This window comes from Cebus imitator, unplaced genomic scaffold (genome assembly GCF_001604975.1).
Source record: "Cebus imitator isolate Cc_AM_T3 unplaced genomic scaffold, Cebus_imitator-1.0 Scaffold388, whole genome shotgun sequence".
NCBI classification, from domain to species: Eukaryota; Metazoa; Chordata; class Mammalia; order Primates; family Cebidae; genus Cebus; species Cebus imitator.
In genome coordinates, this window is record NW_016107703.1 from 179809 (window position 1) to 185732 (window position 5924).

A 5924-nucleotide genomic window follows, 5' to 3' on the forward strand; every position below is an offset into this window, starting at 1 on the left:
CCCAGCACAAACCCTGCCCAGCCCAGTCCCAGCCCAACCCTTGCCCGGCCCCAGACCCAGCTTAATCCTAACAAAGCCCCAGCCCCAGCCCAGCTCCAACCTCAGCCCAGCTCAGCCTCAGCCCAGCTCAGCCCCTGGCCTGCACCACCAGCGGCCACGAAGGCCAAGAGCCCCCTTTCCTGTTGCCTGGAGGCCCTCGGGCGGATGTCTGGGCGGAAGCTATGAGGTGCTTTGAGCTCCTTGGGTGCAACTGGAGGCCTTGTTACCATGATTAATATTTAATTTCTCATCAGGGGTGACCCCCCAGCTGTCTCTGTGCTGCCATTGTTCTAGATGTCCTCCTTTCCTAGTTCTGATTTCCTCTCTTCTGTTAGATTGCACCGACTTTGTCCTTAATAAATCTCATTTTATTCTTCTAATTTACTCAGACAAAGTTGGATAGTTTTAATATCATCTGAATTATTGGCTGTTCTGTCAGTTTAATGTTAACTGCAAATTTTGGTCAATGGATTTGCCATTCTGTCCTCTGGATCAGAAATCAACATGCTTTATGGGGGCAGCCCCCAGCCAGGGGCCCGGGAGCCCGTCCTAGGTCCAGCTGCGAGGGGAGAATGCCACCATTTATGATGCCTGCCGCCCACGTTACCTGTAGCAGGGAGCAAACAACTGCTTCTGTGTGTGTGTGTGTGTGTGTGTGTGTGTGTGTGTGTCTGTGTGTGTGTGTGTGTGTGTGAGAGAGAGAGAGAGAGGGGGAGAGAGAGACAGGAGAGAGAGAGAGAGAAAGAAGAGACAAAGGAGAAAGAGGAGAGAGAGAGGAGAGGGGAAAGAAAGGAAAGAGAAAGGAGACAAAGAGAAGGAGAGGAGAGAGAGGGAAAAGAGACAGAGGAGAGAGAGAGAGACTGGCTGCTGACTTCACCTGGATTAGCGGGGCAGGGGACAACAGTGGAGCTTGGGGCGGTCCCAGATAAGTGAATTGGGGGAGGACAAGAAGAGGGCAATCTCCAAAGAGGCAGCGAACTGAGGGTGCCGGGCATGGACCAAGAAGAGGAGGAGGGAGGGGGAAGGAGGAAGGGGGAAGAAGAGAGGGAGAAGGGAGGGGAAGAAGAGGAGAAGGGGGAGGAGGAGGGAAGGGAAGAAGAGGAGGCCACTGCTGGGCCCCCTCCAGGGTGACTATTAAAATCAAAACCAGACATGGGGGTGGTGGGCACCTGTGGTCCCAGCTACTCCGGAGGCTGAAATGGGAGGATCACTTGAGCCCAGAGTATAGGCTGCAGTGAGCTGTGATTCTGTCACTACACTCCAACCTGGGCAACAGAGCGAGACCCTGTCCACAAAAAAACAACCAAACAAAAAAAAAAACCCACAGACAGATGTCTGCCTGAAACTCAAAAGTGAAATACCAACAAGGCAGTGGTAGAGTGGCCATGGCCAGCAGTGGGGGCAGGGATCAGAGGGTGCCCGCTGGAGGCCTTTCCGTTGAGGCCCAGCGGTTTCCTGGGGGAGGCAGGGCTTCAGGTGCTTAAAAGGAATGTATTATTATTGTTATTTTTGAGATGAAGTTTCCCTTCGCTGCCCAAGCTGGAGTGCAGTGGTGCAATCTCATCTTACTGCAACTTCCACCTCCCATATTTACGCGATTCTCCTGCCTGAGCCTCCCAAGTAGCTGAGGCTACAAGCCTGCCTTGGCCTCCCAAGTGCTGGGATTACAGGCGTGAGCCACTGCGCCCAGCCAAAAGGAATGTATTGTTTTTTAATAGCTAACATTTATTGAACATCCAACATGTGCCAGGTACTATTTTTAATATTCTATAGAAAATAACCAATACTTTCAACAACGCTACCTAGGTGCTGTGCTGTTTCAAACAGCTTTATTAAGATATAATGCATATGCCATGGAACTCACCCACTTAAAGCACACAATTCAACGTCTTTTGGTGTATTCAAAGTCATGCAACCATCACCACAGTCAACCTTAGACCACTTTCATCACCCCAAAAAAGAAACCCTGCAGGCTTTGGCTGTCACTCCCCAGTGCCCTCCCTCCCAGCACCTGGTGGCCACTCCCCTCTATTCTGTCTCTGTGGATTTGCCTATTCTGGGTATTTCACATGTAGAATTCTACAGATGTGGTCTTTTAAACTTAGCATCTGGGCCAGGCGCGGTGGCTCACGCCTGTAATCCCAGCACTTTGGAAGGCCGAGGTGGGAGAATCATCTGATGTCAGGAGTTCAAGACCAGCCTGGCCAACATGACAAAACCCCATCTCTACTAAACTACAAAATTTAGCAGGGCACAGTGGTGGGTGCCTATAATCCCAGCTACTCAGGAGGCTGAGGCAGGAGAATTGCTTGAACCCAGGAGGCAGAGGTTGCAATGAGCCAAGATCACGCTGCTGCACTCCAGCCTGGGTAACAGAGCGAGACTCCATCTCAAAATAAATAAATAAATAAAAATAAGAAAATAAACTTAGTATCTAATATTTTCAGGGTCCATCCATGTTGCAGGCTATGTTGGGCCCCAGTCTTTTTTATAGTTGGATAATATTCCATTGTGGCTACACCGTCTTCTGTTTACCCAACCATCCGTTGGTGAATATCGGGGCGGTTTCCACTTTTTGACTATTACAAGCAATGCCGCTGTGGCAATTCACACACAAGTTCTCGTGTGGACATATGTAGCCATTTCTCTTGGGTATATACCCAGGAGTGGAATTGCTGGGTCACATGATAAGTCTATATTTAAGCATTTGAGCTGCCTGGTTTTTTGTTTTGAGACAGGGTCTTACTCTGTCCCCAGGCTGAAGTGTAGTGGCATGATCTCGGCTCACTGTAGCCTCAATCTCCTGGGCTCAAGTGATCCTCCTGCCTCGGCTTCCCAAGTACTGGGAATGCAGGAGTGCACCACCACATCTGGCTAACTTTTTGTATTTTACAGAGACGGAGTCTTGATCTGTCGCCCAGGCTGGAGTGCAGTGGCATGATCTCGGCTCACTGCAACCTCCGCCTCCTGGGTTCAAGCAATTCTCCTGTCTCAGCCTCCTGAGTAGCTGGGATTACAGGTTCGTGCCACCATACCCAGCTAATTTTTGTACTTTTAGTAGAGACTCGACTTCACCATATGGGCCAGGCTGGTCTTAAACTCCTGACCTCAGGTGATATGCCTGCCTCTGCCTCCCGAAGTGCTGGGATTACAGGCATGAGCCACCACACCCAGCCAAACTGCCTGTTTTAAAAGGAATTTATTTTAAAAATAAAAGAAAGGAGACACAGAAACAGAAAAGAGAAATAAGACGTTCCGTTTTCTTCCTGTCTTGAAGCCGAGCGCTGGCTTGGACTGGGACTCCGTGACCTGCCTGAGCAGGGGGGTTTCCAGAGGAAATCTCAGCCGTGGCTAGGGGCTCCTCCTGGCCCCTGGGCCTGGACTTCCCTCTCGCCCAGCTCAGGGCCTCAGCTCTGCCCGGGGAGGTGGAAACTCAGCACTCCAGCCTTTGCCACTAAGTCATGCTTTCCCAATCTCTCATTTTAACAATGTCTCCCAAAAAGTGTAATTTTTCCCTCCACGCTGTCTAAGACAGCAGTAACAGCCCGTTAAGCAAAATAATGGGAGGAATAAAACCCGCTGAGACGCGGGAACTCCAGACACACCCGGCACACAAATCTTGAGATTATAGAGCCTGGAGTCGAGAGGCTTTTGGTGGATCAGAGTGCCAGGCAGGAGACATCGGGCCGGGCGAGTGGGTGGCCCGGGGTGGCCCTGTCCCTGCAGCCTGGAGCTTCCAGCACTGCCTGTGGCACCTGCTGCCATTTCGGGGATCATCTTCCGTCTCTCTGATCGGCAGGAGCCTCCTAGCAGCCTCCCGGGCTGCACTGTTGTGCTCTTGGGGTCTGAGCCCCGTGCACCTGCTCTGAAGGGTTACAGAAATGGCCCCAGTCACGCCTGCGATTCTCTCCAGCCCAGGCTTGGCTTCCTGAACTCCTCGGCACACCGCAGAGGCTCAGCTGCCTCTCTGGCCTCCCTTGCCTGTGTCCCGAGGACCTAGGCCTGCCTAAAGCCCCCAGCCCTGCTCCCCACCCCTCTCCCAGCCCGAATCCCACCCAGGAGCTCACCCTCTCCTCAGACCGGCTGGGGCACTCTTGGTCTCTACGGGAGCTGCGTGGCAGGCGCAGCCAACAAACCACCGCCACGACGTCCCTGTACACCGCTCTCTCAACACCTTCCCCACCAGGAGCAGGGGCTTCCGTGGCCCCTCCTCAACCCGGACATGCCTCTGTGAGGTCTCAATGGAGAGAGTAAGGCCAAGGAGACGTCATCCCAGCTTCCCAGGATTGCCGGAACGAACACCACAGACCAGGCGGCGCGGGCCACAGCCATTCATTCATTTCCCACAGTCCTGGAGGCTGAAGTCTGAGATCAAGGCGTGGGCAGGGCTGGCTCCTCCTGAGGCCCCTCCCCTTGGTTTGCAGACATGTCTTCCCCTGGGTCCTCACCGAAGACCTGTGTGCGTGTCTGTGTCCTGATCTCTTCATATAAGACCGCCTGTCAGACTAGATTAGGGTCCACCCATATGACTTCGCTTTATTTATTTATTTTCTTGAGACAGGGCCTTCCTCTGTCACCCAAGCTGGAGTGCAGTGTCACCATCACGGCTCCCTGCAGGCTTGAATTCCTAGGCTCAAGCCATCCTCCCACCTCAGGCCCCTAAGTAACGGGGACCACAGGTGCAACACCACGCCCAGCTAACTTTTTTTTTTCAGTAGAGACGAGGTCTTGCTATGCCGCCCAGGCTGGTCTCAAACTCCTGGGCTCCAGCGATTCTCCCGGCTTGGGCTCCCAAAGGGCTGGGATTATAGGTGGGAGCCACTGTGTCCAGTATTTTTTGTGTTTTTCTCTTTTTGTAGAGATGGGGTCTTTCTCTGTTCAGCATAGGATGGTCTCGAACTTCTGGGCTCAGGTGATCCTCCCACCTTGGTCTCTCAAAGTGTTTGGATCACAGGCATGAGCTGCCACTCCCTGTCTCATTTTACCTTCACCCTCTCCTTCAAGGCCTTGGCTCCAAATACAGTCTCATTCTGAGGTCCTGTGGGTTAAGACTTCACCATTATGAATTTAAGGGTGACAAAATTAAACCTATAATGGATGCTATCTGACCTCCAACACTGGGTCCTAAAAGCCAACACACTTGCCCTTGGTGCCCAGGTGCAGGGCTGTGGGGGTCCCAGGCCACATGGACAGGAACCAGGGCCTTTGGTCCTCAGCGCTGGCTGAAATCTCAGCCAAGAACCAGCCCTATTTTCCAGTAGCCCCCTGAGGTAGGGACACCATGATCCCCATTCCACAGAGGAGAAAACAGAGGCCCAGAGAGGTCAGGTCACTGGCTCCTTCCAGGAGAAGGCATGTGGGGGATTCGGACACACACACACCTTAACCACCCTTGGGCCAAGCTCTTCATCACGATGCTTCAGCCTGGGCTGTCCTGCCTGATCCGAGGCCGCGCCTGGAATGATCAAGGCACGGCGCCAGCAGCCAGTAAACGTCCTCTAGGAGCGGCCGGAAGCAAGGACAAAAGGCACTGAAGTGATACAGACAACAAGAGCACCGGGTGACCGGCTCAGTCCTGCCTGGTCTGCTGATCTGCCTGACCGGTGGTGAAGAAGCTGGGACCCAGACAGAGGCCAGGGTGTCCGGGCTGGCTCAGATGGCCCCACAGCACCAAGGTGCATCCAGAGGACTTTAAAGAATCTTGGTGCCAGGAGGGCTGAGGCTGGAGGGGGAGCTAAGTCCCAGGACCCCCACCCCCATGGGAACTTCCAGGATCTAGTGGGTGGCAGCCGGCGGGTGACACAGTGGGGGCTCTGGGTGTGTGTTCACCCAGCTTCTCTCTGTGTCTGCTTCTTACTTCACTCTTCCCTCCCGACTGCCTCCCT